The sequence below is a fragment of the Lates calcarifer genome, linkage group LG8 (assembly GCF_001640805.2).
Source record: "Lates calcarifer isolate ASB-BC8 linkage group LG8, TLL_Latcal_v3, whole genome shotgun sequence".
Taxonomy (NCBI): domain Eukaryota; kingdom Metazoa; phylum Chordata; class Actinopteri; family Centropomidae; genus Lates; species Lates calcarifer.
The window spans coordinates 8,132,192-8,143,373 of record NC_066840.1 but is presented as its reverse complement, the minus strand read 5'-3'; positions in this window follow the sequence as shown (position 1 = coordinate 8,143,373).

The following is an 11,182-nucleotide window of genomic DNA, read 5'->3' as shown; positions in this document are numbered from 1 at the left end:
CATTCGCAAATATCCAGACTTTAGTGCCAGACAACCAGACAGTCACACACACATGGACGCACGCCCTCCTATTGACTCGCCTTCTGATTCGCGAGCCACCGAGCCGTTTTGTTTCTCCATGTTCGAAAGTGAAGGGAGCGATGACCCAGCTGTCAATCAAGAGCAAAGACAAAAGCAACACCTTCCTCCTCAACAGGCGCGCGCCGCTTGTTTGTCAGGCGACGCATCGCATCCTCAAGGTCGCATCAAACTGACGGCTGTGGCAAAGCAAATGTTGAACACCTTTTGATGCAGCCTTTACAAATTTGTTTAATGAGAAATTGATTTTCACTCCTCTCTCTCTCTCTCTCTCTCTCTCTTTTCTGTGGTTGAGGCAGGCTGTCCCTCAGGCCTGGCAGCAGCAGGCTGTTCAGCTCCACGGGAGCAACAATCAGACAGAGAAGGAGAGCTGCTCACCCCAAGAACAGGCAGTAAGAAGCAGCTCACTGGGCAGAATGACTCACAGACAAGGCCATTCATACTCACGCGATGATGGCTGCCGCGGCCTGCCTCTTTCACAGCCACACTAGGCTTCCAGGCTCGAATGGATACACCCCTTCCCGATGCTAATGTGTTGTAGCCTAATGTTGTGGAAAAAGATGGAGCTCAGTCATCGGGGTTGAGTGAAAACAGTAGACAGCAGAGGTGGAAAAACATGCTTCGGCGTGTGAGTGATCTCATCAAAACATCAGAGGGATCAAATACATCAGGTCTGCTGCTTTTAAGTTTGGCCGCCTGGATGGAAGAAACATGAATAAAACATGGAGGAGGTCTGAAGTAACATGGCTGCCGACCAAATGGGAGGTTTGGAATTTCTAAGCAAAACATTTATTCATGACCTGTGCAGTGAATACAAAATATTGTTTAAAGGAGGAGAGCGGCTCTGACAGGAATAGTGAAATACAATTGATGGATCGCAGCATTATTGATTGGTTAAACACAGGGATTTATCTGCCATTGACTGAAATGCATATAAATCATCATCATCATCATTTCTATTCCGTAGGCTAACAGCCAATGAAGGGAGCAAACGCCAAACCGAGAGGACGTCATCTCGGCTAAAGAATGCGTTTGGCCCTCTTACCCTCTCATAATAACTCACAAAAGATGGTCAAGTCTTTCTAAATTGGTTAATGAAATCTCAGACTTTACTCAGCTGAGGAAGAAGCTATTGATCCCGCTGTGGGGAGGAAATCCTATATCGCCGCGCCAGTTCAGATTAATCATTGGACGCGCTGTATGACATTGCTTTGCATAATGGCAGCGATCGCACCCTGTCTGAGGGAAGTTTGGAATAACGATGAGGGAGTGATTACTCAAAGTCAGAAAACAAGTGCAAGAAATATAAATGAAAACGTGTTAACTGGTCACTTCAAAGAAGGAGAAATTTTAATCAAATGATTTCAAAAAGTTTCTCGCCTCTATTTCGTCTCATTATTTGCCCGGTGAATAATGGGCAATCTGTGTCAGTGGTGGCTGGAAGAATGTGTAAAGTGTTCCAGTGAATGCAGAGAGAGGCTTGATTATTTTCATTCTGAGAAAATGACCCTTTTTTCCCCTCTGTGACAAACATCTTTGATTGACCTGCCAGCTCCGCTGAGTCATCCAGCAAATCAATGGCTTGCAACATTCATGTGAGAAACTTTGCCGGATACTGCCTCAACTAAAGGAAAGAGAGAGGGAGAGGGAGAGAGACAGAGAAAGCCATTTTTGTTTCACAGTTGTGATTGACATGTCTTCAGACGTGAACAACTCGAGGTGCAGATCTGTCAGCGGTGATCCACGCTAAGCTCCGGCAGAATAAGCTGGGGATCGGAGCAACTGGAAGTCCAGCTGAGGTGGATGTCTTCGCTGTGACATTGTAGACTATGACAGGCCTCCTGTTCTACCACAGACAGGGGAGAATTTATGGAAATGGAAGCCGAGTGTTGAGACGGATGGGAGCTGATCATTGTCTGTCCCATGCAGCAATCAGGTGAAATCCTGCAGGGCTGAATTTAAAGCAAATGTGCACTATAAATCTCCAGGTTTCCCTGGGCCGCCTAATGAAAACTAATAGACAGACTGTGAAAGGAGCCATCCATCCTGCTAGTTTCCCCCACCCAATAACGGTACATTCCTGCTGGTGGTAGGTAAGTGTTTACATGCAACTTTCTCTAGGGGGGGGGGGGGGGGGGGAGTCATGTTAAAAGTAAACAAGTTCAAAACAAAGCTTCTTTAACTATTAATGTCACCTAAATATAGACATAGATCACAGCAAGTGTTAAATATGGGGTTTATTATCTATTTAACATATTGTGGCAAGACAGCCTGAGGAGTAGGAAATGATACCCTTTAACACCACACTGTGCAGTGTCCTGCAGTCTTTTTAAATACAGAAGATATTGTTTTTCACGCATTTTCAGCACAATGTAGAAAAACAATTTCAGCAGGAATTGGAAAATTGATGTATTTTCCGTATATATCTGGGTGTAAGTGCCTACATGTGTGTACATGTCGGGTGTTTATGTGTCCCCTTTGCGCTCAATAATAACATCTTATTTCAGAGAGCAGGGAGTGGGGCCCATCCTGCATGGAACCACAGGGAAAGAATCGCAGCAAGAGAGAGAGAATTGGGGGGGTAAGGGAGGGGTGGCGGGGGGTGGGACAGGGAGACTGTTGGTGATCTCAGCCTGCAGATAGGCACCACGGAGACGTTCCCAAATAGAATGTGACTTTGATTTCTCACCTCATTTCACTCTCAGCTGTCAGATAGGTTTCTGCTCAGATGACATCTCCTTCACGACGATGCGCAAAAATGTGGAACGGCTCAGAAATGAGGCAGCTGCTGCCCTACATGGCAGGCAGCTGCCGTGACATCACCGCCACCTCCGCCCGCTCTCCTGTGACTCAACAACACTGACAACAACAATTGCAACAACAAAACTTAAGCCGCAGTCATGCAAATGATATGCGCTGCACCTTTGTAACACCTCCCCCCTCTGCCCCCAACCTCTGCATCTTTTGTCTGCTTCTCCGTCTCCCCTCTGAGCAGCCGTGACCCATTTATCTCTGATGTATCAGCATCTTGGTTTTACCTGTTCAGACATGTTGATACACAGCCGTCTACTCCTCAGAGTCCCGCATAGGAGCTCCATTAGCACCGCAGCAACTTCTCAGGAAAAAAGAGACAGATCATTGACATCACAAGGTGCAGGAGAATGTGAATATTAGGTTTGTTTTGATATGAAAATTACATTATGATATCACTTTGTATTAGGGCACATTAATGGCTGTATCAGTTGCTGATAAATAAATTGCTAACACTTTATAAGCCACTAATAAGGAGAAATTTGGGGTTGTCAGGGTTGTGAGTAGATGTTTATTCTTTCAAGAATGCAGTTATAAATGTTAATAAGATTTTAATAAATGGTCCATATTTACCTTCTAGAAGTACAGAGCTTACCAGTCAGAGGCAGTGTTTGAAAACCAAATGTTGTTGTATTAATCCTACAAAACTAGAAGAAAGATCTATAAAGTGGTAAATGATTTATTACTTCTTAATAAATCCTGAAATCCTAAAAGTTACAACCTCTAAACACTCTATAATGGCTGTCTTATTAGAAAGAAGTCCCTGCATGCTGCACGCTTTGATATCACACATGTCAAATTTCACTTTGTGCTGCAGAAAAGTGTTTCCATGTATCATATAGAACTAGTGTAACAAGGAGCACAGGATGTTCAGACACTCTTCCATGTGTTATAGGTGTATAATTCACATCAAAATGTGTTTACAGTGTCTCAGATGGTGTCAGCTGAAGGTGTCCCTGGTGGGAAATGATGAAAAATAACAGCAACAAATGGCTATTTCCAGCTATATCCAAACCTCCCGTGCAGTCTGACCACATACAATAAATAAGATATGTGTCTCGTTCCGTAACTTCATCCTGTCTCCGCTCTCGACCATGTTCTCATCTTGAATCCCAGGGGGTGGTGGAACGGGATTGGGGAATATAGCCCAAAGTCACAGGCAGGCTGACCGGTGCAGTGGATAGACTAGCTCAAACTGCCATAGTTTTTTTAAGCCATCAGGGACGGCTCTGCAACAATATCTTCTAGAGCCGTCTAGTGAGAGCACATCTGACTCATATCTGTGGATCGGCCTGCTCAGTCTGTGTAAGAGACACCAGCAAAACTGCCTCTGTCCTTGTGAGGGTTTATTAGGGAAATAGAGACACTGAAACAATCTGCCTGTGGTTGCCGGACCAGGTCATTTTCAAACCTGTTAGCAGTCGCCCCCATGGTGTCATGAGGCTTACATACCACCTGCTTGGCTTGTATTCTGACCAGATCTGCTCCACTTGGCGATGAATGCTATCTCAATGAGACAGCTGGGTACTGGTAACTACTCTCCAATGTTTCATCAACAGGGATTCATGTGTTATTCATTTGGACTGCTGGCCGGTGGCCATGTGATGACTGTTGATCACTGCAGTTGTATACTGGATTGAGATTTTCGCCCTGGTAAATTCTGCTGTTCATTATTCCTCAGACATCCCTGAGCGAGGCACAGAGCTGCGGCTTAAACCGTATGAATAACCTAATCAAGTCGACATCCTCAGGAACTATAGCTGGCTTATAATCAAATTATAATCAAATTCTTGTGGAGTTTAAAAAGCATCATAAAACTCTGTTCAATAATTCACAGAGCAAATATGATATTACCAAGCATTGTTTATAAATTTGCCAGCCTGCCACCCATCAGTGCACACTTTTTGCCCCAGAGCAACTCTGGCTGGTCCTTGAGCTGCAGAAGTGGGAGAGGGCTGGCAGCCACAATATTAAAAAGGGAAAGCCACTTGCTGGTTCTGCAATATAAGTGTAAATATGGGCACCTTAGAACAGCTGGGTTATGAATAATGGAAGCGGGTTGCCCTTGGTATTCATGGGAGGGGGGAACATTCTGCCACTCAAAAAAAAAAAAAAAAAAAAAAAACTGAAAGAGAAAGTTCACAACCCCTTTGCTGTACTTCTCTTTTCCACTGTGCCTATTTGCACACGCACGCGGCCGTCAGACGCTGGTCAGAAGTGAGACGACAGCAGCAGTAGCGCTGCCGGATGCTGCGGGCCTTTGGTTGAATTCACTTGTCTCTTTTATCCCCCCTCTTTTTTTTTTTTTACACAGGAGATGCATCTTAAATGCTACTGGAGAGGGATCTGTTGCCGTTTGTGACAATAAATAAATAGATGACATGTTGCCTTTTGCCGACGAGCATCGAGAATAGAAAAGAGAGGTCAGGCGCTCGAGGCGTGTGAGACAATGCAGAGGGGTAATTTTGCAATGACACCGCTGATCATTTCGCAAGTGAAAAATAAAACATTCCCCGTAGCAAACTGAAATCAAACTTAGAAGCACTCAAAAAGGAAAAATATGTTTTCTTCATACTCTTGTTTCTTAAAGGCCCTCTAAATTGTCCATATTGATTTTTTCTTTCCATTAACCGATTACTGTCTCAGTTCTGAATTACTGTCTGTGCTCTGCTGGATGGGCTGCCTCAAGCCAGCCGGGTCAGCTGTCTCATTAGACAGTAGTTAGTGAGACTGAGCTAAAGTGTAAAGACAGGATGAGTATAGATGACATCTGATAAGTTGCTGTTGACTGTCGTCATTCAGACTGCCTTAACTAAGGGAATTTTAGACCTGTTTCAACAACATCAGTAACACAAGTACACAAGTAACAGGCTAACTCCTTGCCAAAACACAGCTAGATCAGTGCAGTATGTATCAGAGGCTAAAACTCACTCTAACTCTGCTGCAAAAAGTAATTGACTCTGTGAGTAAAGCCAATACATTAGAGCAAAAAACCCAGCTCAGACACTCTCACTGCTACATATCCGAGGTGTTGTAATTTACTTTTGTGGTGCACCCACTTCCCTTCAGCCTTCCTCATTTACTTCTACCTCTACAATGACTTCTGACAGAGAAAAGGCATCGACTTTTTTATTTTCAGTTGTGAGCCAGTGAAGAAGGCAATATATTGAATGGTGGTGGAGACAGATAGACCTAAAGTTTTGTCACTTTCAGAATTGGTCCAGATATGTAACACATGCAATGTCATTAGTTCTCAATACTGCAGTGTTTCAGGGTGGATTTGATCTTAGACTTAGACTTAGACTTAGACAAACTTTATTGATCCCTTTGGGATGACTCCCTCTGGGAAATTACGTTTCCAGCAGCAAATACAGACAGAACACATCACACAGGGCAGTGCAACAACAATTTGCGAATGAAAGACAGGGCAGCATGCAGGGCAGATCTTTAACATTAACACCACAGGTGCTGTATTCATACGTTAAAACAAAGAAATTGAAGGTTTTGAGAGAGAGTATGTGCTCTATGTTTTTGAGGTTGTCCAGTGAGATTAATATACCTGGAAGCTATTTGCAGGTGGTTTCTGGTAACATCCCACATATGCACTGTGTGATTTATAAAGATGTTGCTGGCTGCTAGCTGCAAAATCTTCCTATAGAGATCAGTTATAATGGTGAAAAGAACTGGATGACATTAACATTTTATCTAAGTTCTTATTACCCCAACTCAAGGGTGTCATTTCCTCTAGGGATGAAGGGAACATACAGCATTGTCCTCTCCCTTTCAAAACTATTTTACTGTTTTAGTTTGATTGATATGCTCATAATAAATATCTCTAAACAGTGTCCTCTGACTGTCCAGCTGCCAAACTCAAGATGAGATGAAGAGAGGAGCAGCGAGTGCTTAATGACCCAAAATTTCACCTCTCAGGCTACACGCAGTCCACTTCACCCATCTGTACTGGTGGAGGTTGTTGGAGGTATATACAGCCTGAGAGGAATACTGCAGATTCTCTCCTGCATGTTTTTCATTTAAAAAAATGTTTTCATTCACAGTTAATACTCTCCTAATAAAGATGAAGATTACATAGTTAAGGATAGTGCTCTTGTTTATTAGGCAATTACATAGAATTTCTTTTCTTTGTGATTATCATGAAATCAGCTGTAGCACCTTTCCTTGTTAGCATAAATACCAGTCAGGTGGTTGTTTTTCTTTTCTTGGCTGTTTCCCATCAGTCTCTGTAAGTTTAATGGTACTGAGGGTAGGGCTAGCAATTATATCCTAATGCACCTTTATTCAGATTCAGAGAATATGTCCTTGTTGTCCACTAGCTGCTCCTGTGTGTTCTGAAAAAAATATGGTGTATCTACTCAGCCCTGGCTCTAAAATTGGGATATAAATGAAGTGGCTTGGTACGGTCCTTTCCTTCCAATCATGGCGTTCGTGCCCGTGCACGGGAGGTTGGAGGGTATAAAATGGGCAGCGGGAGCGAAATGGAAATTCCGGCGCATGCTAACGTCATCGGGCAGAGACGGGATAATGGCAGATAAACAGCCTAAGAGGAAACGGACAGAGGAATATACCTTCTAAAAAGACACACTATGACCAGACCAGGGGAAAGACCCATGTCAACATTGGCGCAGCTTTCCAGCGGTGGAGACCTCCAGGAACTGAAAGGCCTGAAAACAGACGCGGAAGTTGCTCCTTCTCTGCTTGACAGGTGAGTGTCATTAGTTTTGCTGTGTTTCACAGAGCCAGTAGGGCAGTATTGTCTTTGTGCTGTTTATTCTTTGTGTAATGTTAGACTAGGAGGAGAGTTGTGAGTATGGCTGTCTGCAGCTACTGTGCTAGCTCTGAGAAACCGTGTTGTCTGCTCTGCATTTTAGCTTTGCTGCAGTTAATGTAGCACACAACGCCGGAACAAGTCCCCCGCCGTTGTTCGCTCTGTATTGTAATATTTGTCCTGACAATGTATGTAAAGACTTTTATAGACATAAAGACCTGAAAACAAAAGTTTGCAAACACAGTAGGAGCGATGTAGAATTACAAATGCAATGCCAGGTGATGTTACTTCCCCTGTTAGCTAAGCTACAAATCTACAGGCCGGTCTGTGGTCACTGTAGTTCTGTAAAGACAATCACAACCACTAACTCCTGCCAGTTTTTACTTCGTAACATTGCGGGTGCTGTGTTTGTGTGCATGTCGCTCCTTTGACCACGTTTTGTATTTCCGTTGTTTTGCTTCAGCAATTCTAATGCAGAGGCACTCGATTTCGCCATTTTCCGCCTTAGCCGGTCGGTGGTTTCCATGGCGATACGCGTCCGTGAGTTTGGGGGGCGCCTCTGAAGGAGCACTGAACGGACGGGTGTGTTTGTTTTTCTGCTGAGCTCGAATCAATGGAATCTATTATTATTATTATTATTATTATTATTATTATTATTATTATTATTATCAAAACAACCAAATAATTCAAAATCTGTTATTTGTTAGATTAACATAAGTGTATACAAATTCAGGACATTGTAGTCACATTTTTATTTATTTATTTATTTTACATTTTTAAAAAAGAAATCTGAATTCATTGGGGCCTTCCTATACTTCTAAGTCAAACCTACACCCCTGGTCTGATATAAGTATATTTCACCTCACTGTGTGTGTCTATGTGAGGGTTTGTGTAACCATGCGGTGAGGTGGAAGGAAACAGACAAAAGTTTCTCACTTCCTTTGAGGCACAAAACCTGAACAGAACATGATGTTCAAATAACTCTGCAATTTAGATGTTCATTGATTGCTTAATAACTTTTGCCTCATCACACTTTCATCAACAAACTGAGACATCATTTTAGTCCAATTACTTCCTGAATGTCACAGTGCTTAGCAGGTGCTTTGTTTCCCCCACAGGTAGATAAATAGTTTTCCTTCATTTTATCCATACAAATTAACACTTGTCTTTAATATAAGGCCACGCGGGCGAAAAGAGGCTCTAAATGCATTTTTGCAGTGACTGCGTTTCCTGGTTCTCTAAGCTGTGGCTGCTAATATGATTTGTAAGACGAGCATAAGATGTAACATCCCATTGCGGCTGACACATTGGAATACAGAGTCAAGCGATTAACAGAGAAATCATGCATGAGTGAGCTTGCTTACCAATCTGCTCTGTGTATTAGCCAAAACATCCATATATTAAAGCGTGCTGAGCCTAATGAACATCCCGCTCTTATTGATGATCCCATTCTTGTGTGCAGGAATTTACATAATCACTACTTTACTCAGATTAAATTTAGCTCCATTAAAACATACCTCTCTTCCTCTTCACTTTAGCTGAGGTGGTAATATTGTCTCATATACGTGTTTGTATTTTGAGAACAGTTAAAATCCAACATTTTCCTTTAAATCACTTTTTTTTTAAAACAAATTGCACGCAGTGGAAGTACAAAGTGTTTTTTTTTTTTCCCCTGCTCCCTGTGTCGCATCATCATTATATCTCACAATATTTTCTGCTGAGACAGGGACTTGCAGAGACTGTTTTTATGTTCTGGGGGGTGGAGAAGGTGGAGAGGGGGATGAGGAGGAAGGAAGCAGAGAGATAATAGTTTGAAGGCTGTGTCAGTGGTAGGCAGGCTTCAGAAAACATCAGGCCAGCATTCAGAGATAAAAACAGGTATACCACCCTATCATGTCCTCAGAGCAACTGTGCTTTGATATGTTTTTAAAAAAATCCATTGATGTCTCTGACAGCACTTTCTCCCCTTTTTTTCCTTCCACCTGGGATGGGGAAGGGAATTTAACTTAAAATAGTAACTTTATTTGTTTCACAATTTGTTACAAATTCATAACAAGTCATTAGTTACATATAATTATTTAATTGAGTTTATTGCCATTATCAAAATACAGATAAGAAAGATATAAGCTCCTGATTTCGTCTGAATTTTAGTCTGTTGAAAACTTTGGTGAGTTCACAATCAAACACCAGTACAGTGGTCTTGAGAGCTCAACACATTGTGACATAAGAGGGCATATTCAGATAGATGAAACACAAGCAGATGAAAAACCATATTCACTAATGGACAACACATGCACAGCATATAGAAAAAAAAATGCTGCGAAAAAGTAAATAATAAAACATGAGCAGATAAAAAAGATCTAACAGCACAACATGCACCATAAAGAAAAGCACTGTAAACACAAACCATAGAAGCAGACGCTGAGGTGCACAGCAAACACAACAAAAACTATAGTATGCTGCAAATACAGAATGATAACCAAATAGAGCAGCACTAAAGCTGACTGCCTGCCAGTGGTGCTGGAATATGACAGCTTTAGATGAGCTCCTGCTTTAATATTCTGATTGCATGATTCATATTTTATTGCAGATGTCTGTTATACACCACGTGTATTGCAGATGTTTACAGTGTATACAGCAGTGTACAGGCAAACAAAACCTTTATAACGTAAGGAACTCCATGAGCCACAAACCATGGCAACAACTCAATGCTCAGGAGTGTTCATTAGTTTTTAGTTTCCTCTGGAAAGTTTTTTTTTTTTTTTTTTGCTTCGTAACTCACTTTGGTTTTCTTCTGTACTTGTCTGTGTTTTCAGTATTTGGTTTTATTGTCTTCAAACGTGTTGTCATATTGCTGGCAATGTTTTCTTCAGTGGTTGTGTTTTATCTTAATCATGTGTTTTGTTTAGTTGCAGTGTGTTGATTTGTGCACCAACCCTAAAGAAAAAGGTAGATATGGTTAAATTGTAATTTTATAGAAGATTGCAAGTGCTGTTAAAATAATGATGATTGTTGAATATTACTGCTGTGAAACTGGGGGAGATGAGACTATATAAATTCTGTCATACACTATTTATGTGCAGCAAAGCCATTTTTTGCTGAGAGATAATGTGAATGATGTAACTGTCAGTGGACTCATGTTAGCGCTTCAAGTTTTCAGACAGGGTCAGGCACCCAAGCACATCATTATAAAACCATACATGCTCCACAACACAGACACACAGGATGCATTATGCACTCGAATGCATGCATGCGCGCACACACACACACGCACATTATGGCAAAATTCCTAGCACAGCTGAATGGAGACCCATTTGCCAATTCTTGATTAATTTGTTTGTCGGTTTACTCAAACGCATGAGGAATTCAATTAATCTCATAAAGTGGAACAATACTGGACCTAATCAAAATAAATGAATCCACAAAACCACATCATTGCTATTTATTACAAAACACATTTCTCCAATTTGGTAGATGCTTTCCAATATCCATGGGCTGACCTGTTATTCC